The 26,649-nt window shown below is 36.1% G+C and overlaps 1 long non-coding RNA gene across 4 annotated transcripts in view; it reads right to left on the bottom strand.

Moving 5' to 3' along the window:
* LOC103217630 (uncharacterized) overlaps positions 1 to 26,649 on the bottom strand; it is a 549,839-nt gene that overhangs the window by 310,535 nt on the left and 212,655 nt on the right. The window contains exon 5 of one of the 4 annotated variants that reach the window (XR_012091515.1): positions 11,983 to 12,090. The exons of the other annotated variants lie outside the window; for them this stretch is intronic. This is a non-coding gene — a long non-coding RNA (uncharacterized lncRNA). Of the gene's footprint in view, positions 1 to 11,982; positions 12,091 to 26,649 lie in introns of those variants that run through there. 4 annotated transcript variants of the gene reach the window in all.

The following is a 26,649-nucleotide window of genomic DNA, read 5'->3' as shown; positions in this document are numbered from 1 at the left end:
CAATCCGTGCTCACTGGGGCTTGTGAAACATTGGTCTGTAATCAGTACCTACTTTTGATGGATATGACTTGGATAGTTATAAGATGCAAAAGTAAATAAACCCTTTGGTTTCTTTTCCTTATACACAAACATTAATGATACTAAATCTATGACCCTATTATTCAAAACTATATTTAGAAAAACTTTTTATATACTCCAGTTTTGCTTCTTCTAAAGAGGTTTTAAAATCAGGTAACTGCTTAGCTTTGAGTCTTAGGGATGACATTGGGTGTAGGTCCTTGATAATCCAAGATTTAGGATCTGCCTACCAGAAATTTTAGTCAGCTTAGATAACTGACAACGGAAAATGGTACATGATAAGTTCTAAATAAATGACACAGCCAATGTGTTAGGGATGCCACAAAGGATTTGGAGTCCGAGAGGTCACAGAAGGAATCAAGAAGGAGGATGGATTTGAACTGAGCTCCAGTTGATAGATGGGCAGCTTAAGATATTTTTAAGCAAACAGGCAATGGAGTGAGAATCCTGAGTGCTGGCTTTCCTTCAGTGTTACCTTGAACAAACTATCTATTTGCTCCACATTTTACTTTCTTCGTTTGTATCACAGTAGGTACACAGATACATAGCATCTATTTCTTGTGGTGAAGATCAGTATAATGTCTTGTGTGGCAAATTATCAGTTCTTTTTACTATAAATACGTTAAAAATGCAAATGTTTAGGTCAAGTGTTATTCTCTGAAAATGCACAAAGAGAAATGAACAGAGAGAAAAATAACTAATAATAAATAAATACTATATTTCTGACACCAAGACACGTCCGAGAGAATTTAAAAAGTAATTACAAATATTTTATGGTAATGTATTTCAAATATACATGCTGTAGATTCCAGGATTTATGTCATGGGGATGGATGAGAAGTCCTTGAAACCTGGCAATTATTTATAAATGTTGTTTCTAATTTTCTATCACTGCAAGGTACTCTTACAGACACCATGTGAACCAAATCAAATGTTACATCTCCAGGATTATAGGCTCATAAAAAATCAACACCTAGGGCATAACTTGAATCACAGTAACTTTATGCATTTCAAATGGGATAAAGTCAGCCAATAAGTGTTTAGGTTTGCAGTCTATTGTTCGAGATTATTGCATCAACCAACTCTGGAATTAACTTCTGGGATGAAGAGTAAGAAAAAAGTAAAATCACTCCATGTAGGCTCAAAGGAGACTTTTGTTGAAGTGGGTTTCCCCATGGTCTTTGAAGTGGGTGAGGCCTCGTGCTTGTGAAATCCAGGGGCCTTGTGATGAGTGAAGTATAAGAGAGATTGCTGACAGATTTGAAATCCCACAGTAGTTGTTTTGTCCTTTGCTTTGAGAAGGTTGGTGATAATTAAACTGCTTTTCCAGCAGAGTCTTTGTTCCTAACCCAAGTATCGTATTTAAAGAAGAGCCAAGTAATATAGGCATTTTTTGACACTAAACTGACTCTGACCTATCTTCTTCCATGTTTATTTCCCAAAATATACACATTGGTAGTTGAAGTTATTTCCTATGAAGTGACTGAGTGACTTGGGGCCTGTGTGTGTGTGTGTGTGTGTGTGTGTGTATAAGTTTATGGTAAGTTTATGGATGTGCTTCAACGGGGCTCAACCTTCACCTTCTCAGGATCATTTGTTTCAATGTCATCTTTGCCTCTTTGTTATTTATCAGCAGGAGATAGCTGACCGAGTTCAGTGCTGAACTCAAGCAACGTTGGCATGTCCACGCTTGATGTTTAACAGACCTGAACTAAACAAAGCATATTCAGTTTGAGTCACTTTAAATATTTGGTCACTTTTTAACTCCATGTAAACCTTCTGGTTAAACCTTATTTCAAATAGTAAAAGAATTATAGCTTGAAATATAGTGCCTGGCTTATGACAGTTTCTCAATAAATAGTTTTGATTTATAATCCTAAAAGTAGGAGTACATTTGCTGCTGGAGGATGTATAGACTTAAAAAGAATACGTAATACAACTTTACATCTGAAATAAATAATTATACTATAATAGAGTTTATCTCTTCATTGCCTGTCTTTTTGGCTTCCTTACCCTTTTAATTTCTACTTCTTTCTTTTTTTCTTATTTTTCTCATAAATAAGTAGGACCAGATATGTAAACATCCAGCACAGGCTATGTGTTGCAGATGTTATCAGCATTTTGAGCATCCTAACTACTCAAAACAAGCTTTTAACACATTAGTAGAACTTGATATTTCAAACATATTCAGTACTTTATTAAAATATTTTCGTATATTGATAACATGTAAAAAAATCTATTTATTGCCAGTTTCTTTTTGTATCTGCTCCCCTTTTTCTATTGTATTTGTATTGAAATGTTAATTTAACACATAATATGTATATAAAAGTTTAAATCCCTAACATTTTTGATAACATGTTCTTTTTGAACATACTACAACTAGAGGTTCATGGAAACGTCCCGTTTTATTAAAATCCACCAGGGGATGTGTTCAACTTGTGAAGTAACCTAATTGCAATAAGTCTGGGCTGAGCTAGTGCTAATGCATGTTGGCAATGATCAACTGATTAGGGATACCTTGATTTGTCAAAAAACATGATGGGGGAAAAAAGGAAATTGCTGCTCCTCAGTGTTTGTAAGTGCCAAAACACATATGTATTTTATATTGTGGGAAAAGCATTGATGTGAATTTCTCTAAACAGGAGGATGTGAAAAGTACTGTTTCATTAAGAAAAAAAATCATCCTGGATTCACTACTATGCAGGAGAAAGCAACTTTATTCTTTTTTCTTCTCTGTCTCACTAAATAAAATCTCTAGCAGAATATACCACTCCTGATAATTACATGCTCAGCAATTGATGTTTTGACATTTCAAATGGTCCTACTCATTCAGTACCAATACATAGTCCAATCCATTATAAAACGTCCAATGACAAACATGAATCTGTTTAACATTTCTTGTCTCCCCTAATTTGGGCTTACTCCAGTGTTAGGAGCCTGCAGTGGAGGGAGGAATGTGATGGCTTTGTTTCCTTCTCCTTGCCTTACTTTCTCTTCTGCTACCTTGCCTAATATGCAGGGCCCAGGTAAGCTGATACTTGGAGTAGTGAACACAGGCTTATGTGTATGGCACACCAGAGATAGTGTTGGTACTCTCTGGACTTGGTGAATGAATGTTGAAAGTGGAATTGTCTTCCAGTAGGATGATAGTGAAGGTTACTCAGATTCTTTCTGAGGTCCTTTAGCCACTATTTTTGAAAGTGAGCCATTGGACTTCACCTTGTCTCTTGCTCTTGTTGGAGTTGTTTTCTCTCTTGATGGTCATCTTGATCAAGATCCCTTTTACAATAACACGAGCCTAGCATGTTCTTAAATCTAGTCCTTGGGAAATCTGTGCTTTTGCTTTGTCATTATAAAACACATAGATCGCTGTATCCTTGTTCAGTAAGCTACAACATACTCCTGTCTCCTGAAATCCTGGGCTTAAATCAAGGTCTCAAAGGCTTTGTTTTGTTTTGTTGTACATGTGAGAGAGAGAGAGAGAGTTTGTGTGTGTGTGTGTGTGTGTGTGTGTGTGTGTGTGTTTATTCTCCTGAAATTCCCCTCCTCACTTGACTTAAGCTAAAATATAAACGTCCTCTTCCTTTCAGCCACAGATGGTGATGGATAAATGGAATGCCATTCACACTACTCCCTTAAAATAAACTCTCTCACTCCCCTCTCCCCTCTCATCCTCGTCCCTTTTTTTATATAACGGGTAATGCATTAATGTCAGCAGAACAGTTTGGAGCCATCATTTGGCAACTACCACATGGATGGTTTAGCAATTGTTTTTAGAATGCTATGAATTTAGGTATATGTGAGTTTTGGGGAAAGTTTTGCAACTATATGTTTGTTAATTAAATGTGGGCTATGATATAAAATAAAATTATGTTTCTGAAACATATTTTGGAAGCTATAAAGTCATCTGTATTTATTATCCACAGACATAGCATCATTGTTCGGGTCCTGCAACCTTCTTATAATCAACATACGTGGGCCCAGGGATTCTATGTGTCTTCACTTTCCTAGTGTCCACGGACAATCATTCCTCATACAAAAAGATGGAATTAACCTTGATTTAAGATCTTTCCAAAGCGATCCTCAATAATGACATTTGCATTCTTCTAGCTTGGAAATATCAAAGCAACAAAGATACAGACCTCTGCACAATTGGCTGCATGTTTTGAAAGATAATGTTCCTGACCTGGCGCGGTGGCTCAAGCCTGTAATCCCAGCACTTTGGGAGGCCGAGACGGGTGGATCACGAGGTCAGGAGCTCGAGATCATCCTGCCTAACACGGTGAAACCCGTCTCTACTAAAAAATACAAAAAACTAGCCGGGCGAGGTGGCGGCCCCCATAGTCCCAGCTACTTGGAGGCTGGAGAATGGCGGGAACCCGGGAGGCGGAGCTTGCAGTGAGCTGAGATCCGGCCACTGCACTCCAGGCTGGGCGACAGAGCGAGACTCCGTCTCAAAAAAAAAAAAAAAAAAAAGGAAAGAATGTTCCACAGGCTTAGCAAAACATCTCTACAGGCTGAATTATCGAGAGGAGGTGGAGAAAACGAAATGAAACTGACATGATAATAGTAAAAAAATAAATAAATAAATAAGTAGTAAATTTCATAATGCAGACACAAATGCTAAAGAGCTTGAGTTTCTTATAAGAAATAGCACTGGAGCAACAACAGGAGGGAAAATATTTACCTTATATGGAAAAATACCTTCTTCCTGGATTTGAGAAAGTAATAAAAATTTAATAGATTTTAAATGCAAAATCTTATTTATTATCAAGTGTGTTTTTCATAACACCAATTATTAAAATTTTATATAAAAGTGAAAAATGTCAGCTATTGAAATGTAAGCATAATGTTTTTAAATTAAAATCTGTAATTCTTCCGCATAAGGTGCTGTTTTACAATGCCTTCTTTTTTCTTTCAAAATCTGTCTCACTCAATAACTGGCTTATTTCTAAGACACTAAAACAATGATAAGGACAGAATAATTGTTCTATGCCTGATTTTCTTTGAAAATTATGATGAATTTCAACAGAAGCTATTGTAAAATTGATATGTTTGAGGATATTGAAGTATATGTAATACTTTAATATGAATTATTTTGACATGTCACTTATAGATAGTTATTCAAGCCTGGCATTTTCTGCTCTCAAAATTAAGGCATGTGTATTAATTTAAATTACAGCTAATATGTAATTCACAAAAATTTTGTTCTGACTCTAAAGCTAATTATTGTATTTGCTTTACATATATAACTATTGAAAGACAAATGCAGCATTACTCATGACGTTTTAATAGATTTAGAATTCCCAACCTACACTAAGGTTAGAAATTTCTCAAAATAGTGATTCTAAGTATAAATGTTACATATTGTTTCACTGTGCTTTGCATTAATATTTCTAAATCCTTAAAAGGCAAATTAGCAATAGTATAGGATTTAGGACCTTAGATATTTAAGTTTTCCCATATTTTGCATTGAAAAAAGTAATATATTTTTGAACAATGCAAATTATTTTTATCATTTTATACTATGTCCTAGATTTTTATACATATTAGTACATTAACATATAATTTAAAAGATATTCTAAGGTAGGAAAATTGTATGGGCAAGGTTAGAAGAAATGTATAATAGTTGATGTGGTCCCTTAGGGCTAAAAAAATCAAAAAGTCATTGGCACCCATGGGCCTAAAGGGACAAAGAGAGAGACTGATTAGTAGCACACATAGAAAATAGCCATAGTCAGAGCTGCTTGACAGGGGCTGTAACATTCAGTGGATGGATGTGGAGAATAAGTGGTAACTCAGCAGAGAGAGCAAGGAGGAGAAATGCTCAAACTTATTGTCTATTTACAGAAGACATTATCTTATATATTGATATGGTTTGCCTGTGTCTCCACCAAAATCTCATCTTGAATTGTAGCTCCCATAATTCCCACGTGTTATGGGAGGGATCCCAATGGGAGATAATCGAATCATGGGGGCAGTTTCCTCCATACTGTTCTCATGGTATTGAATAAGTCTCATGAGATCTGATGGTTCTGTAAGAGAAACCCCTTTCCCTTGGCTCTCATTTCCTCTTTGCCTGCTGCCGTGTGAGATGTGCCTTTCACCTTCTGCCATGATTGTGAGGCCTTCCAAACCACGTGGAACTGTGATTCCACTGAATTGCTTTTTCTTTGTAAATTACCCAGTCTCAGGTATATCTTTATCAGCATCATGAAAACAAACTAATACAGTAAATTGGTACCAAGGTAGTGGGGCACTGCTGTAAAGATACCCCAAAATGTGGGGGCGACTTTGGAACTGGGTAACAGGCAGAGGCTGAAACAGTTTGAAGGGCTCAGAAGAAGATAGGAAGGTGTGAGAAAGTTTGGAACTTCCTAGAGACTTGTTGAATGGCTTTGATCTAAATACTGACAATGATATGGACAATGAAATCCAAGCAGAATTGGTCTCAGATGGAGATGAGGAACTTGTTGGAAACTGGAATAAAGGTGACTCTTGCCATGTTTTAACAAAGAGACTGGTGGCATTTTGCCCTTGCCCTAGAGATTTGTGGAATTGTGAACTTGAGGGAGATGATTTAGGGTATGTAGCAGAACAAATTTCTAAGCAGTAAAGCATTCAAGAGGTGACTGGGTGCTGTTAAAAGCATTCAGTTTTAAAAGGAAAACAGATAAAAGTTCAGAAAATTTGCAGCCTGAGGTGACAGAAAATAAAAACTCAGTTTCTGAGGAGAAATTCAAGCTGGCTGCAGAAATTTGCATAAATAACAAAGAGCCAAATGTTAATAGCCAAAACAATGGGGAAATATCTCCAGGGCACATCAGAGACCTTTGCAGCAGCCCCTCCCATCACAGGCCCAGAGACTTGGGAGAAAAAACTGGTTTCATAGGCTGGACCCAGGGCCCCCTTGGTATGTGCAAACTAGGGTCTTGGTGCCCTGCATCCAAGCTGCTCTAGTCATGGCTAAGAGGGGCCAAGATATAGCTTGGGCCATGGCTTCAGAGGGTCCAAGCCCCAACCCTTGGCAGCTTCCATGCAGTGTTGAGCCTGCAGGTGTACAGAAATGAAGAACTGAGGTTTGGGAAGCTCTGCCTAAATTTCAGAAGATGTATGGAAATGCCTGGATGTCCAGTAGAAGTTTGCTGCAGTGGCAGTGTCCTCATGGAGAACCTCTGCTACAGCAGTGTGGAAGGGAAATGTGGGGTTGGAGCCCCCACACAGGGTCCTCACTGGGGCATTGACTGGCAGGAGAGCCTACTTCTTGCATCAGTATGACCTGGATGTGAGACATGGAGTCAAAGGAGATCATTTTGGAGCTTTAAGATTTGACTGCCCTGCTGGATTTTGGACTTGCATGGGTTCTTTATCCCCTTCTTTTTGGCCAGTTTCTTCCATTTGGAATGGTTGTATTTATCCAATGCCTGTACCCCCATTTTATCTAGGAAGTTACTAATTTGGTTTTGATTTTACAGGCCCATAGGCAGAAGGGACTCGCCTTGTCTCAGATAAGACTTTGAACTGTGGACTTTTAAGTTATTGCTGAAATGAGTTAAGATTTTGGGGGACCGTTGGGAAGGCATGATTAGTTTTAAAATGTGAGGATATGAGATTTGGGAGGGGCCAGGGGCACAATGATATGGTTTGTCTGTGTCCCCACCCAAATCTCATCTTGAACTGTAGCTCCCATAATTCACACGTGTTGTGGGAGGGACCCAGTGGGAGATAATTGAATCATGGGGGCAGTTTCCTCCATATTGTTCTCACAGTAGTGAGTAAGTCTCACGAGATCTGATGGTTGTATAAGGGGAAACCCCTTCCACTTGGTTCTCATTCCCTCTTCACCTTCCACCAAGATTATAAGGCCTTCCTAGCTTCCAATGAGTCCATTGAACCTCTTTTTCTTTGTAAATTACCCGGTCGTAAGTATGTCTTTATCAGCAGCATGAAAACAGACTAATACATATATAGATCATACTAAAGAATCCACGAATGTTATTAAAACTAAGAAATTAGTTCAACAAGATTGCAGGACACAAGATCAATATGCCCATGAACTAAGGCATTTGCATCATCAAGAAAATGTTAGTATTTAGAATGTATTAGTACTTTCCAATTTTATTTATGTATTTGAAGTAATCCCTGTCAAAATCTCAGATGGTTTCTTTAAAGAAATTGACAAGTTAATCCTTAATTTTATATGAAAATTTGAAGGATCCAGAATGGCCAAAATGATCTGGAGAAAGAACAAATTTGGTGGAATCACTATTTCTGATTTCAAAACTTACCACAACACTACAATAATTAGACAATATTGTACTTGTATAATGGCCTATGTTTGAGAATCCAGATACAAAACTTCACATTTATGGTCAATTTATTTTCAACATAGGTGCTGCAACAATTCAACCAGGGAAAGAACAGTGTTTTCAGCAAGGCTGGGACAACTGAAAATCCATGTGCAAAAGAATGAAATTGGACAACTGTTTTATACTACACAAAAATTAACTCAATATAGATCAAAGATTTAAATGTAACAGCTAATCCTATAGCATTAGAAGAGAAAATAGGTGCACAATTTTTGTGATCTAGAATTGGGCAGTTGCTGCTATTCTCACCTCAGAATAACTTAACACACACAAATTATTCTAAAATGTGAGTATTTTTAAAAACAAAAGTTCTGCTGTGTTTTTTCTATCAGCAAAAGTCACTTATGTTTGTAATTTGCGACACTTATTCATAAAATCCAGTAGCTATATATTTTGAACATGTTTAATGTTAGTACATTTAGTTATAATAATTCTTAAACCTATTTCAGATATAATAAGGATAGAGGTATTCATTGCTATTGTGTGGTTGACTTTCTTTGTCTTGTTTCAATAGCTGCATATGTAAAGCCTTTAGAGAAATGTATTCATGAATGTGGTGAACATAGTAAGAAATCAGAAAAGTGACCAAATTATCTATTAAAATGGTCCTATTATCTAAGTTGGAGTACATTCCTTCATTATGAAGGCTCTTAAGTGCTATCATTTTAAACTCATTTACATGAGCTCTTCTTCCGTTTCAGTGACAGCTAAACTCCACTTAAATTGAATCTCCACTTGTGACTCTTTCTGAATCCATTGGAAGAGCTCCACATCATTTCCTGTACCAGCAAACAAGATGAACAAGCTGCATCTGATCCATGAATCTCAATTTCTGGGGCACATGCCCCTACCCAGTCCAAAGGCCCATGAGCAAAGATGGGGTCTTGAAATTGATCAATGAGGCTGGAATGAGAAACATTCTCTTTCTCAAATTGGTTATGCTGTTTCTTTTTTCCCCTTCTATTAATGAATTATTCATTTTTCTGAGGTCATTTCTGCTAGCTCCATTTCTACACATTTGCATGCACACACACATAAATTTATTATATAATTTTCCTCTTAAAGTTTACTTCGGTTCTTGCCATGTTTTGCTCTCACTGAATAATACTTTGATTCACACACATAAGTTCATGTTTTTACACATGTTTAAGAATCCTTATAGAATAACATCCTAGAAATATAAATTTTGGGGCAAAGAACAAATCTGACATTAATTTTAATGAGTAATGCTAAATTACCCCTTTTCTAGGAGAAATTTTAACAATCTACAATTCCACAATAACTTCAAAGAGTGTGAATTTTCCTATGGCCTAGACAATACTGGGTATTAGGTCTTTTAGTGTTGTCAATCTAATGAATAAAAAAAGTTATAATGTTGCATTAATTTTCAAGAGTGTTTGATTTGGAATATTTTTACATATTTGATAGGTCATTCATTTGTTTTCTTCATATATTTTATCTCTTTGTTTTGTGTTGAGTATTTTTTATATACTGGTGATGTTGATATATCTCACATAGTTTACAAAGTTTTAGCTCTGTATATCTTTCTGACATTTAGTGAGATATTAATACATGTATTTGTAAAGCTATTTTTCAGGTGTATTTTATGGATTTTGCATTGTTCTAAGATTATTTTGGTTTATTCTCTTTAATTATCTTGAAGTGTATTAAAATTTCTTGAATTTTCTATATTAGTAGTTCTCATATTTTAGGATGCATCAGAATTACCCAGGATGCTTGTTACAGCACAAATCACTGGGTTCAGCAGGTCTGTGACAGAGCCTGAGACAATGCATTTCTAGTAAGTCTAGGACATGTCGCTGCTGCTGGTTTAGGGACACACTTTGAAAACTATATTTTCATATAATAATTATTTAATCTACAAATATTGACAGTGTTATCTTCAGAGTTAGCTAGGATTATAGTATTTTATAGAAAAATATAAAGGAATTATAGCAGGTATCCATGTTTTATTACTCATTATAATAACAATTTTTCTACTATTTCATTATGTATTATTGCAGTAGGGCTCCAATGATGTGAATCTTTCTTCTTTGCTAAGTATATTAAAATGTTTGTTTTTGTCTCTCTTAAATATGTTTATAGTAGGTTTCTACCTGTGGCTTATAGTAATAGAGTTAAAATTTCTTATTTTTTAGTTTAAGGGGTTTTTTATTGGTAATGAATGCAACATTTTATCAAATTATTTTGAATTTTAATAATATGATTGCATTATTTTTTCAATCTTTTCATGTAATGAAGTATATCAATAGATTGAATAATGTTGAGACATACTTGTATAATGGAAGTAATCTTACTCAGTTGTGATACTCAGTATTATTCCAGTATTTAATTTCTATTTGATTCTGTTTAGTTCAAAACTATAAAGAGTCTGAGATATTACTTTGCTAGCTCAAAAATTAGTATGCCAGAGCTATATACGTACATACATATATACCTAATCACAAGTATTTTGGTTGGGGAAAAGATTATTTTCTCACAGAGGAACTTGTTCCCCATGATACTGCTACAAGATGTCATGCAGCAAGCTTCACACCACAGGAGAGGAGGCTCCAAGTTATGAAAATAGCTCCTCTGCAGGAGCTACTAGCAAAACTGCCTATGCTTCCTGAGAGAGAAAGAAACCTTTGTTACAGAATCTAAACAAGTTGTTTCTCAGAGTGGAGACAAATGTCACTGCTTTACCACCCTGAGATATAAACAAATGGACACAGGGAGATACACATCGCTACATGTCTCTGGAAGTATCTGTCTCTGACTTCAAAGGATTATTCCCTATTCAATCAACTTTTAACTTAGGTGGCAGCACTCTTTGCTTAGAAAGCTCTGAATATGTAGATGCAACGAGTTATTCATGGAACACTGCCTCCCAACAGGTCCCAATAATTGTTAAACTGTTGAATCATCATGGTTTTCTAAAGAAACTGACAAAAGATATAAAACTTGTCCCACAAAACAAATCAATTTTCTAAAAGTTTTTAAGCTACTGAAGCCCACTAATAGATTTTGATTTTAAGAATTCCTATATTTTTCTGCCAAGCTCCAAAACACAAATTTAGCCATGCCACCTCCTTCGCACTCCCCATTTTCAAAGTATTTTCCATTTTCCCAGGGTTTAATGAACTATGTACTATGTACTGATTCAGATTACTCAGTCTGGCACACATGGTCACCAACAGCATGGCTCCAATTAAACTTCCAATATGATTTCCCAGTAGAGCTGTTATTCTAACTCTCCCAGTTTACCTCATTTTACTTGCCTGCTTTCATTCATCCTTTCTTCCTTCATTTTCACTCATACCTATTAAAATTCTTGCTAACTCACAGGTTAACTCTTACATAAAACCATTTCTAACATCTCCAATTGAAATACTACCTTAATTAATTTTTGTATCAATTAAAATAAGTTTGTGGCCTGCATAGTATAGTGAGATCTCATCTCTACTAAAAAAAAAAAAAAAAAAAAAAAAAAAAAAGAGGTTAAAAATTAGCCAGGCATGCTGGCATACCTGTAGTCCCAGTTACTCGGGAGGCTGAGGTGAGAGGGTTTCTTGAAGTTGATAGAGGTTGTATTGAGCCAAGGTCACACAACTGAACTCCAGCCTGGCCAAAAGAGCAAGACCCTAATTCAAATAAAAAAAAAAAGAAATAGTTTGTATCCCTTGTATAACATTTAATATAGTATCTTGGATTGTAATTTCTTTCGTGCCTCTCACCTCCAGTAAATTGCAATCCACTTAAAGAAATTAGTCTTAAATTTAATTTCACTAAAGTTTGTAGAAAAATAGCTTGTCCATAGTTGGAAATTAATCAGTGTTTCTAAGGTATTATAAAAATTTTATGATGCTATACCAATCATGTGGTACTCATCTTCTCTCTTTACTCAAGACTTACTTTCTCTGAAGAAAGCGGAATTGTGAACCAGTGTCAAAGGCACACATCATGAGATATTGTGGAGAAAAAGAGTACACATAAATATTGATGTTTATTCCATGTATTTATGGTTTGGGGGTTGAGGGAACTATGTTGATGTCAGAATCAACAGAGTTGGTGTTAAAGGGCAGTTCCTCTCTATTTTCAGGCAATCTACACATCAGAGTTAGTAGGTTTCTAAATAAACGTTAAGCTTGGATGCTTTGTAAAACATTAATTTCAGTACTGTTACATGATGTTACATCAAAGATGTTGCATAGGTATCCATCTAGTAGCTCTACAGTGAATAATTGGGTGGGGGGAACACTGTGGATGCTCTAATTACTGTACTTCATGCCTTTGCTGTATTTAGAAGTTCGAATATTTCCAATAAGTAAGCCAAGTATTTTGGATTTAAGGAAAGACAACTTCAGCTTTAGTAGTTGTCTTTGTATTTCCTCTGACAGTTTACTGTGTTTCTCTCTTTTAAAACTTCGTCTTCTACTTTAAGTACTTTATCCATTCTATTTCTAGGAATTGTCATCCTCTGCTCATTATCCACATCATTATGTCCTTTTACGAAGAAATTTTGTTTCTAATCTCATTCCTTTATACCCCAGATAATTTTTTTCCTAATAATTTTTTCTAGTTTTGATTTCAGCTGCCAAAGATTTGATCCAAAATGGTACTCTTATTCTCAGTGGTATTTGGATTCCTTCACTGAATTTGTCTGCACTGAAAACTAAACCAGTCAGAAGAACCCTTTGGTGGGCCTTTGGTTCTGGATTTCATTCAGGGACCACAGAGCTGCTCTTGAAGTCAAGCGTTCTCGAGAAGACACTTCAGTGTTCTACTAGTAAAAACTGTGTATCCGAGGAAGTTCAGACTCATTACATAAGCATTCCAATTTTTTTGTCACAAAGAAAATATTGCACACCTGCTATTCAAATAGTCTCTGGCTAAAAAAGTTGTTGCTTCTATATAAGAAAGCATGACTTAGATATACATTAGAGTGTTTTTTACTGTCATTGAACACACACATATTCTGTTTACTTAATCCATTGCAATCTCTTTCTTTGCCCCTTTTTACACAAAGTTCCTTTCTTGGAGTGAGATGAGGGGATAAAGGAAGGTTTTGATTTAAATAAACAGACTGTAGTGGTTTCCTAAGGCTATCACATGGTGGATGCCTCTGCTATAACACTTTGTCCTAATAAATAACATTATATTCTACGAATATGGAGTTAAATTGATTCATTTTGTGTATTCTTCTAAAGACTGACTTTAGAAATCTTCCTTTTTAGAAGATTTTAGAATTGTGTTGGAGAAATAGGAATTTCATCAACAACATATAGTCAACACAGATAACAGATTCAAGTGCTCCCCCAAAGCAAAGATGACCCAGGAGAAATACAATCATCTTAGTGTGCTTTATGTGATTCATACGAAATTCAGCCCTTTTGGAGTTTCAGTTCTTAGCAAAATACCACTTCCTGTTTTTGAGGAAAAAAATGGCATAAAAAGTCATATAAAAAGACTCATAAGGCCCTTGGACATCAAATAACTCTTACAAAACAACATTTTAATGAATTAAGTGTAAATGAATCAGAAACATGTGGGTTGAATTTCCCTTGAAATACCCATGGGCTTAAAAATTAAGGGGAAAAAAAAGAATTGCTTGGCAAAAAATTATGTGCATTTTATTGAGCTCAAGTCTTTTGAAAAAAAAAGAAAAAGGAAGCAGCCTTGATTTGGTTGACTGAATTAAAAATTCTAAAAAAATCACGACCATAGCCTTTATTTATATTTTTAAATTCTACAAAACCCAGATTACAGATATAATTATGTGTCTATTTGAGTGTCAGATTCATTAATGTTAGACCATTTTTCAAGGACGGTAACATTTTGATTAACCAGAATTCTCAAGTAATGGTTGTCTTTCCCAAGGCAGAAGTGGCAGCCAGAAGAACTAAAGACTGTAGTTCAAATAAAGTTCATTAGAGCTGAGGTAAAGAAAACATGGTAATCATTCAGTTCACTAACCAAGAAGATCCAAAATCCAAAGGAGTAGTGGGCCCGGTTAGCTAACCACTGAACAAAAGGGTAGAAAAACAGTCATGCAAGGGCTAGGGCTCAGAAGATAAGGAAAGCTGAAAATAAGTGGAAAAATCTGTGTACTAAGGGGAAGATCTGGGATAAAAGAAAATGCTGACAAAAGAAAAATAAAAATTGCAAAGACTGAAAACTCTGAGTGTTGGCTAAAAATGGCCAAAATACAGCAGGGCATAGGGGTTGGAAAACTTCTAGAGATAGGAAAAGCAGGGAAGATATGAATATTCAATGACGTATTGTGGACACAGATGTTAGTATGAGTAAAAATGTGAGTTGTTGGCTCTGCCAACTTCAACATCGTAGAAACCATGCTACTCATTGCACCTGCAACGTGCTTAGGTTAGGGTGTCTTAAAATACCTATGGATGCACGCAAGATTATTTATGATTCATTTGCAGAGACATGTTTTTATTCAGATATATTCAGGCTTTGGGTGGAGTGAATAATTTGAATTGAGAGAGTCTAGGAGACCTAGTTTTCTGCTAGGGAAAAATCTGCCATTGGAAGACAGAATAAAGATGTTGCATAGTAAAGAAAAGTTTGGGAGAGTCACCCTTCTCCAGCTTAGGGTAACTCATGTTCCCTCTGTAGGTGGGAACCTCTGTGTCAACTAACATAATGTTTAGTTCTTTCAGAAATATTTTTCATGAACTCTTATATTAATAAACAGCTAGTTTTGTAATGCAGAGTTAGGTTAGTTAAAGTCTTTAAAAATTATTTTTATTCCCAGGAAGTTCTAGTCAATAATTTGTTGATATAAATGTTACCTATTGATGACACCTATACACAAAAAAAGTATTCAAATTGTATAGAAAACATATTTATTGAGAGAGTTAATCTTTTTATTTAAATAGTATTTGTATAAGCATAGATTTTAGTTAAAAGCCAAAAGTATAGCTTTTACTAGCAACTGTGCCATGATACTGTGTCTGCCACCAGTAACAACCCTTCACCCTAAAAAATAATTTTAAAGAGAAAAAAATGGTAAAGTAATAACAGAAGTGGGCATACATTTTGGGGATAGTGAAACATATTTTGTCATTATAGTTTGTTAATTGAAAATAAAAATAACAGGAAAAGACAAAACTGAAATAAAAAATATATTTGCATATGATACAAACTCATAGAAAACTTGAGTGCCAAGACACAGCTGATGATATTAAAAAGGGAATGGTGTGGAACTCAGATCTAGTCACTGAGTCATAATTAACACTCTTAAATACAGATTTTGCCATTGCCCAGAAAAGCAGGCAGTCTTTTTTATTTTTCCACTTATGTTAAGGAGGTAATGGCGGGGGTAGGGGAAGGTTATTTCAGGAATTTGTTTTTTTGTTTTTTTTTAAGACGGAGTCTTGCTGCTGTGTCTCCCAGGCTGGAGTGCAGGGGCGCGATCTCAGCTCACTGCAAGCTCCGCCTCCCGGGTTCACACCATTCTCCTGCCTCAGCCTCCGGAGTAGCTGGGACTACAGGCGCCGCTACCACGCCCGGCTAGTTTTTTGTATTTTTAGTAGAGATGGGGTTTCACCGGGTTAGCCAGGATTGTCTCGATCTCCTGACCTTGTGATCCGCCCGTCTCGGCCTCCCAAAATGCTGGGATTACACGCGTGAGCCACTGCACCCAGCCTATTTCAGGAATTCTTAAAGATTCTATCAAGTTTTATCAGTAGACAGCCAGTTCAATGTCATCCACCTGAGAGAATCGTGGTCTAGTATTCCCACTCAGTGATTTTATTTTTCTGGTAATCATTACTTTTAACTATCTTCCATCAATCTTCCTTTCTTAACCTTTAGTGCCATTTGAGCAGATTCCAAAATGTTTCGGCAACTTTTAATTACCTTTAAAAATTTAATGCAAAATTCAATGTAAAAATCAACTTCTCCTTTGACACCAGCCTGAATTTGAGCTGAAACTCAAATGGTCACAGAAGGCTGCTGAAGTTGCCTGAAGCAAGGTCTGGCTCAGAGCTGTCTCTTCCTTGCCTTCTTCTGGGAGTAGCTCCTCCAGTGTGCTGGACTGGAAGAAACGTGAGCCTACAGACTGAGTGTCTTGGATTAACTGTTCTTGTGATCCTCTCTCTTACTGCCATTGCTTCTCCCTCTAACACTGATTGGCCTTTGATACACTCCAGGTCACCATGAGGTGGCAAATTTTCACATTCTAGTGAAAGAGCCCAGCGAGTGACTGAGGCTTAAAGGCTACTTTAATCACCTCCTGAAAGCTCTGGTTGAATGCCCTGGTTGCTAAAACTCTATAACCTTTAATGTGAGGGATAACCTCTTTGGGATTGTTATTTTTCTATAAATTTGAGATAGGCTTATATTTATTTAAGAATACTTTCATGCAGTTATATTACTCAGTACCCATTTCTCTTTGGTTAAATCTGTCATACTGAGATTTATACCAGCTTTTATAAATTCAAGATAAGTATCTAAATAATTTGATGAGTCTCCCCATTCAGGATTAGCCCACGAAGCTATCTCACAATATGTTCTTGTGCTCTTTTTGAATTCTGTTTTATTTATAATTGCATAAAACGATAGGTGAATGACCCCAGATGTTATCAGAGCAGCTTGGACAATGTTATCAGTAAATACGCAATATGTGTGCACTCACATGAGTGTGTGCGCATCTGAGCGTGGATGTATGTGTGTGTGGGGGGGCTTATACTGGAGATATGGCAAGGAGATTAGGAGAAGAGAAGTAACAAACCAAGCCGAAATGAAATTATGCTGTGTAGTCATTTCATATTAGCACACCATTCACTACTTTTATACAAAATTGCATTTTGAAAAATTAAGTCTCTTTAATATACTGGGAAGGAGACCTAATGAGTTATTGTATGCAAATTCCTGATTATTTTCCCTCTACCATCAGCAACAGTTCAACAAAGTGCATCTCATCCTACTCTTAGGGTTGCTTAAGAACTTGAGCTCTGGGAACACCTGTTACTAGCATGGCTTAAAATTCTGTGTGTTGTTTTCTTCCCCTTTGGACGCTGTTTCACCCAGCTGCTGATAATTAGAAAAACAAAGCAAATCCCTCTCATGGATGCTGTCCTCTGGAGAAAGCCAAGGCAGCATAAAGCCAAAGAACACCGTAAGCCTTTTTGTTTTAAACGAGGAGGCACGCTGCACTATATTCCTCTTGACTGCAAAACCACAGGAATGGATTAATATCACTAACCACAAAAGACCTTTGTGTATGAATGTGGGGGGAGGGCATGAGAAGAATATTAATCTGTGATATATGACCTTATAGTTTCTGCAAAAAGTTAAAAGTTGTATGTATTTGAATCAATGTATTATAAATGTATCAGCCATATAAGATGAATAATATGGCTAAGTACCAAGAGCTGAGCTCTTTCCCAGAATTAACTATTTTTAACTCAGGAGGCTTTTCAAATATTACACAGAGATGGACATTCAGTAAATAGAGCAGACTAAAATAAGAATTCAAAAGCAAAGCAAAACTCTGGCACCAGATAGGCCCCTTCAATTAATCCTTAACTTATCTTTTAATATATTACATATACAATACATGTATATTTGTAACATATTCAGTGATATGTATATACGACACTAAGTGAATAATTAAAAAATTAAAATTTATATTATATTGTGTTTAAATACTTAACAAGATGAACTGTAGAAGCAAAATGATAGTTTATGTGTCCTACATACTTTTAAAAGAAATAAATCAAGGTGCATTTTGGTAATTTAACATGCTTATAATACTTTCCTTTGTTTGTTGAAATAAGAATGTTTTGAACATCTAAAATATGCAAAGCATTTTACTAGGTACTATGGATATTAAAGAAAAAAATAAAATGGAAGAAAAGCATATTCATGAATATTTCTCAATAGTCTGGGATTCAAGATCTTATTCCAAGTTGCATTTCAAATCTTATTACTCTTCTACCTCTATGACCCTCTCCAAGTACAACTGCTTAAAGGTTCTAAAATGAATCCTAGATCTTCAGTGAAACATATGCCCTTTGTGTATAATACCTCCCTCCATCTTTAACTGTCAAAATTCTGCAGTCTTCAAGATGTGATAAAACTCACTGGTAGTTTATTGCAAGTGGTCAGCACGGTGGCAATTAGGGTCTGATCTAGGGTGATGAAAATTGAGGTAAAAATTAAGAAATAGATTCAATAGATTCTACTATATTGAAAAATGTAAGAGGTGGACATTAATTATCCATGAGCAATGAGGGAAATCAGGTGTTTGTGATGATAAAGATTTCAAATCTGGGTGACTAGAAGAAGAGTAATACCATGAATACAAATAGGGATGTCAAAAATACAGGTTCACTGTATGAGACGAAGGTGATCCGTTTAGTTACTTTAAATGTAAGATGTCTATGGGACATCCTGGAAACATCATAAAAACATATAAAAATTAGGAGAACTTTAGGCCAGGCACAGTCGCTCATACCTGTAATCCCAGCACTTTTGGAGGCCAAGGCAGGCAGATCACCTGAGGTCAGGGGTTCGAGACCAGCCTGGACAACATAGTGAAACCCTGTCTCTACTAAAATACAAAAATTATCCAGGCATGGTGGCATGTGCCTGTAACCCCAGCTACTTGGGAGGCCAAGGCAGGAGAATTGCTTGAGCCTGGGAGATGGAGGTGCAGTGAGCAGAGATTGTGCCACTGCAGTCCAGCCTGGGAGACAGAGCTAAACTCTATTCAAAAAAAAAAATTAGGAGAACTTTAGAGCTGGGCTATCACTAAGCTTTATGGTGTATGATGCATCCTGCTGGAAAGCAATGCTTGAAATTATGAGACTCTGGAGGCCAAAAAGAAACAACATTGATAAACATTTGTCTCTAGAGAACAAGAAAAGGTTGAGGAGCTAGCAACCAAGTGACTCCAAAGAACAACTTTCTTATATCAAAGAGACTAGGAAAAGAGTATCAACAGCAACCGAGTTCAATAACGTTATTTACCGGCAGTCCCCAACCTTTTTGGCACCAGGGACCAGTTTCATGGAAGACAATTCTCCACAGATCAGGGTGGAGGGTGGTTTGTGGATGATTCAAGTGCATTACATTTGTTGTGCAGTTTATTTCTATTATGATTACATTATAATATACAATTAAATAATTATACAACTCACCATAATGTAGAATCAGTGGGAGCCCTGTACTTGTTTTTCTGTAACTAGAAAGTCCCATCTGGGGGTGATGGGAGACAGTGACAAATCATCAGGTATTAGATTCTCACAAAGAGTGCACAAGTTATATCCTTTGCATGCACAGCTCACAACAGGGTTCACGCTCCTATGAGACTCTAATGCTGATGCTGATCTGATAGGAGGTGGAGCTCAGGCAGTAATGTGAGTGATGGAGAGTGGCTGTAAATATGCTGAAGCTTCAATATTAGGAAGCGGCCGGGTTCCTAACAGTTCAGTCCATGGCCCTAGGACTGGAGACTCCTGTTGTATATGACAGGGGTCCAGGAATAAAAATAACTAATAGAAGACCACTCCTCAGTGGAAATTGGTCAACTTTAAGAAAGCAAGTTGTAAAGAGCTAGCTGCAAAAGAAGTCATAGCACTTGGATTTGAGAATGAAAATAGTGAGCAAGTCAGGAATTGTTGCGGGAAGTCAGGGACCCCGAACGGAGGGACCAGCTGAAGCCATAGCAGAAGAACATAAATTATGAAGATTTCATGGACATTTATTAGTCTCCCAGATTAATAATTTTATAATTTCTTACACCTGTCTTTACCGCAGTCTCTGAACATAAATTGTGAAGATTTCATGGACATTTATCACTTCTCCAACCAATACTCTTATAATTTCCTATGCCTGTCTTTAATCTCTTAATCCTGTCAACTTTGTAAGCTAAGGATGTATGTCACCTCAGGATCCTGTGATGATTGTGTTACCTGCACAAATTGTTTATAGAGTCTGTGTGTTTGAACGATATGAAATCTGGGCATCCAAAAGGAACAGGATGGCTGCAATTGTCAGGGAACAAGGGAGATAACCATTGGGCCTGACTGCCTGCAGGGCCAGACAGAACAGAGTCATATTTCTCTTCTTACAAAAGCAAATAGGAGAAGTATCGCTGAATTCTTTTTCTCAGCAAGGAACAGCCCTGAGAAAGAGAATGCATTCCCAGGGGTAGGTCTCTAAAATGGCCACTCTGGGAATGTCTGTCTTACACGGTTGTAGATAAGGGATGAAATAAGCCCCAGTCTCCTGTAGCACCCCCAGGCCTATTAGGATGAGGAAATTCCTGCCTAGTAAATTTGGGTCAGACCGATTGTCTGCTGTCAAACCCTGTCTCCTGATAAGATGTTATCAATGATAATGCCTGCCCAGTGGGACATGAAACTTCATCAGCAATTCTAATTTTGCCCTGGTCCTATAATCTCACTCTGCCCCCATTTGCCTTGTGATATTTTATTGACCTTGAAGCATGTGATTTCTGTGACCCACTTCCTATTCGTACACTCCCTCCCCTTTAGAAATCCATAATAAAAACTTCCTGGTTTTGCGGCTCAGGGGGCATCATGGAACCTGCCAACATGTGATATCTCCCCTGGACACTCAGCTTTAAAATTTCTCTCTTTTGTACTCTTTTCCTTTATTTCTCAGTCTGACCGACACTTAAGGAAAATAGAAAAGAACCTATGTTGAAATATTGGAGGCTGGTTCCCCCAATATCGAATAATATTTATTCCTTGGGGTTTGAAAGTGGAAGATACTCAACAGAGATTTTCATAGCTTAAGGGGGACTGAATGGAATAGAAAATGCAATCCTTGTTACCTAAATATTTCCATTCCTAAAATTATGTTGGATAGTGAGTTTTCATATAGCACAAGCTCATATTCCTTTTTTTTTTTAATTTGGAGAAAAAATAACACCACATTCTAATCCATACTCCCAATAACACAAAACATACTTCAACACCAGAAACAATCTAACAAAAAACGTGTATAATACAATGTAACTAAGTGCCAATAAATTAATAATTTAACATGTAATGAACTCATTAGCAGGTATGTTTCAGTGTGATAGAAAAATACTATAGAAAAATGGATATTGGATATACTTACCTCCATGCTGTAAAAACACATATCAAGATGCAAATAAAAACAGAATAATCTGTTAAAGATATGTCTGGGTTGGACCCTTATTGAGGTATATTTCAACCATCATTTTTCCAGAAAGCTCTATCATTATTCAACCTCTTTTCCCCAGAAAGAAAGAATGAGTAACTCAGAGAATTTTTGTTTGCTTGTTTTTGTTTTGAGATGGAGTCTCACTCTGTCACCCAGGCTAGAGTCCAATGACACGATCTCAGCTCACTGCAAACTTCCTCTCCCAGGTTGAAGCGATTCTCCTGCCTTAGCCTCCTGAGTAGCTGGGATTACAGCCATTGCCACCACGACCAGCTAATTTTTGTATTTTTAGCAGAGTCGGGATTTCACCCATGGTTGCCAGGCTGGTCTCAAACTCCTGACCTCAACTGATCCGCCCACCTTGGCCTCCTAAAGTGCCAGGATTACAGACGTGAGCCATCATGCCTAGCCAACTCAGAGTTATTGATGTTAAAAAAGATAATAATAGTTAGTAATACTTGATTGCCTGTATTTCACCAGGTACTGTTATACCATATCTTTATGTCTTAAAACAACTCCTTGACATAAGTAACATATCATTAGCCTCATTTTAAAGATGAGGAAATTGAGACTCACAGTTTAACGGGCAAAATTGTCCAAAGTCACATAGTTAATATATAACAAAACCTAGATTTGAATTCTGGTATTCTGAGATGAAGGCCTCTTCATGTAACCCCTTGGAATCCCTAAGTAGTGAAGGAGGAGAATCACCTTCTATTTGAGTAAGCCTGTCCTTTCAAAGGAGAATTAAATGTGGTAACATGCACCTGGCTCTACCTAGTTAGAAGACCAACCTCTGATATAGGAGCATTAGCTTCTTAAGAATGCATGCAGTTAGAGGAGGCTGGGGGATGAGATGGTATTCCCCAAGACTTCCTACTGGCAAGCTGGCAAACTTGATGCCATAAGGGAACTGTTTGTAACATTCTGCCCAAGGTAGAAAGTTCAGTAAAGTATATGTTTCTTAATGTTTTTAAAGTATTTGCTTAAATATTGGTTGTAGGGAGTAGGAAAAATAAAGGACTAGAAGGCAGTGTATTCTGGAATTTTCCTAATGTGATGGAGGCTATAAAGAGAAATTAGATTTTATTTTGAATCCATGTGGTTAGAGAAGACCTCATAATCTGATCTGTTGTCTAGTTTGGATGTGTCAACTCCCCACAGATGGCAGGGAGAGTGTTTGGATCCTGATAAGTCAGTTGCTGCTGTAGTGTGTACTGCCCAAGTCAAAATCAAATCTTATCCCTGTCTAAAGCAAATATTGGAACAAGATGAAAGAATTTGTGCACCTAGAAAGATCACAGACATGACAATGTGACCCTAGAAGAAGATATCATAAAAGAGGCCTTCTACAGTGGGAATAATATAAATAAAGGAGATTAAGTGTTTACAATAGTTCTTTGAGAGAGAGAAATGATCCTCTTGTTGGCACTGCATGAAACTGATTTTAATCACTATAATAGGGGACATAGATAGATGCTTTATGAAAGGAAAATTCTATAATAGAACATTTAGGAGGAAAAATACTTTTTTCTGTGCGACTAGAAGGTCTCAGAAGAAAAATCAAGTAATATGTTGTGTGGATGCTGGGAAATTGCTGTTTGATGAAAGAAAAGTTGGGGGTGGGGAAGGAGATGTTCTAAAGAAGAGCTGTAAAATCCAACCATTTCAATCTGCTGCAAAATTGCTTCCTGTTATAACGTACCAAAATTCAAAAAGGATACAGTTTGGTCTAGGGAAATCACACAAAATAAATATCTAAAATCCTTAAAAATTGCATTAGCCCTACACCACAATGAAAACAAAACACTGAGTCAGTGAGAAAATAAATCTACTTCTTATATTATTACTTTTCTTTCTGAAATTTGGCAAAATATAATGACAGTGTATTATTACCTCAAAGTATTCTGTGGGTTTTTAATGTTTTCCTTTTAAAAAAATCAAAGTTACATTGTGTCAAATGAGTGTTATATAAGAAATATGATGCGATATGGCTATAAGAGGAATACAAATTTTATTTTCACATCCAGATTCTAAGTTTTTAAAGAAATACTTGTACCATTTTTCTCTAATATGCAAGCAACTAACTTGCTACCTACTAATCTTGCAAAGATTAGTTGGTTGCTTCCGTGTAAGTAATACAAATTTAAAGTATTAGCTCTAGGCAAATTAATCAATAGGCCTATCTGGCCAGAATCATAGATAGAAAAATCCTCATAATCATTAAAAAGACTAAAAAAGAAGAGAGAAAAAAAAAGAAGATGATTAGATACAAAAGAATATTATATTATTGCTTTAGTCATTTACTCTAAAACCTACCATTTCCATATGTAATCTTGTACCAGGGCACTTGAATCAGATGTGCATAGACTTTAACACTATCTTGTCTTCAGATCACCAATGGAGTTCATTATGTGAAATATGTAGTCCAAAACAACTCTCAAAAGCAAATCTTCAAAATATGCAAGAATTTGGTTTTGAATGAGTTGATTTCCATGCTTTGGCTAAAGTAGCAGAACAAGAAATGATAGGTATAGTACAGAGAATGGAGAAATTAAGCTCATTCCAGAAAGCAGCAAGCTCTACTAGGGACAGAACTGAGAGGGTGTGAACTTCTCATTTAGGCTATCAATGGACACAGCAGGGCATTTTCACCCAATTTTATGGACTAAGGATTTGAAGATAAAAGCATGCTGAAGGGCTAGTTCTCAGAGGCAAAAAATGTTCAGTTTGCACTGGATCCCGAATGGGACAAAAGTTTTGATATATTGGTTCATTTTAGAATCTCTGTCATCCTATTTAGGAACAAGAAGGGAGAGGGATGGTTCTTTGGCCATCTAGTAGGTCCCATTTAATGTGACCACCAGTGTGGACTAATTTTCCCAGAAGAATACAATGCATTACTTTTAGTAAGAAACAGAAATCTTGGGAGGCTGAGGCAGAAGGATTTGTTGGACCCAGGGGTTTGAGAGCAGTCTGGGCAACATAGTGAGACCCCATCTCTACAAAAACAGAAAAAGAAAATCAGAAAATTAGAGGTAAATCTTCCAGGAGAAAAGAAAACTAATACCCAGCAGTGTCTTTATAACAATCTAAATAGAAAGTTGATGTAAACCAGATTAAAATGACAGAAAATTATGTTGGAGGGAGAAGCCAGACAAATGGGGATCTGCTTCCATTAAATATTTATGTAATGGGTAACATTATTTTAAACACAACAGACCAGGAGGTACCCTAGAACAATATCAACCTAGAAATGGGATAGAAAAGTCTTGAGAGCAAATTTGTTTTCTTACTAACTTGTTTACTTAAGAATGAGAATGGAGGAAGGGTCCTGAGCTATGTTTGTCAACATTTGTTTTTCAATATTAACTTCCATCCATTTTAGTAGATGTTTATAACTGATTCTTCAGTAGATTTCTGTCATACCAGTAAAATATCTATCTATATATATATAGATATATATAGTCCTTCTGTCATTCATACATGAATCAGATATTTTGCTGTGCACAAGTGTGAATCAATGATTTACAACCAAAAGTGGACTGTTTACCCTATAAACATAATAATACATCAAGAAGTGTGTTAACAAACTTGCATTTTCCTTGGTGTAATAAGTGTTGGTGCTCCTAGTAAATTCTTGAGGAGTTATGAAGCATAATAATTTTCGTTTTTGAGTATTTTATGTCAGGGGCTCTGGGTAGCTCTTTTTTAATGAACTGGCTATACCAGAAATATTAGTACTAAATACATAATCATATAACTTAAAAATTTATTTGTCATATCTCTAATTCCTGGTTAGAATAAAAGTGTTTTTAAAATTAAAGGAGCATGTGTTATTATTCCTGTTCATTTATTAGTCTACCAAGATACTTATCTTAAATAGTGTGTTTCCCATAAAGTCAATTCACATGAATTTGGCATCAGCATAATTCTGATCATGATGCTGAAATTTGCTTTATAAATAAAGTACTATCAAACATACTCCCAAATTTTAGGATTAAAAAAAAAAAAAAGGTTTACTTATTTTTCATATGCTGATAACCAGAATTGCAAGACAGCTCAGTCTTGGATACCAAATATAGTTACTGGCCTTTTTGGGTTTAAAATCTAATTAAGAAAAATTATGCAAGCTGTTCATTTTAAAATTGCTAACAAAGAAAAAAATGCATTTGAGTTTTCAGGGATTCAGTTTAGAGCACAACATGATTTAATTTAGAACACAAACCTTTAAAATGCGGACCATAATTTCTCCATGTACTATGAGAGGGAAATTGTGTTATGAACCATGTCCATAGATTGTTTTGTTTTTAAATAAACAATTTCATAACGTATGTGGGTGAATGAGTGCCCTTTCATTGCCACCATTTCAGCTACATTTAATTACATTAAAGCAGAAAAGAATACATGCTTTTACTCATATACCACTATCTGTGTTAGTAATAGTAGGATATAAAAATAACCCCAAATAATAGCTGGTAGATATCCTTTAACATCTATGATAAACATGATTTTATATTTGAGAGAAAGGAGACACTACTGACAGATTTTTTGGTTGGAGAAAAATCAAAGGTTCTGTTTTGCCTGTATGTTTATTTGTTTGGTTTGGTTTTGAATTTTCCTTCAGGTAATATATAACCAAGGATGTGTACTAAAGGTCTACTAAAATTTTATCTAAAATTTTGTAAACGATACACTCAGTATGTACATAAGAACTGCTTCACCTGCAGAAAAAAATGTATTAATTAATTACTGTGATATTTTAAACTGAATTTTCATGACATTAAAACATAAAAATTGAGAGCAAGAATAGTACTTACAGTTTTGCTAAAGGTTATTTTACAGTTTTTAGCCAGTAAAATCGAATCACTTAGTGCCCCAAAAGCAAAGAGTAATTTGCAAATCTCCTATGTGAATATAAATCCATTGAAAGGAAGACCATGTCTCATTCACCTTTGAATGCCTGACAGCTGTGGCAGTGTCTGACCCCCAGAAGGGGGGTTGTTGAGACTCAACAG

The sequence above is a fragment of the Chlorocebus sabaeus genome, chromosome 2 (assembly GCF_047675955.1).
Source record: "Chlorocebus sabaeus isolate Y175 chromosome 2, mChlSab1.0.hap1, whole genome shotgun sequence".
In the NCBI taxonomy this organism is placed as follows: domain Eukaryota; kingdom Metazoa; phylum Chordata; class Mammalia; order Primates; family Cercopithecidae; genus Chlorocebus; species Chlorocebus sabaeus.
This window is presented reverse-complemented; position numbering and strand designations above follow the sequence as displayed.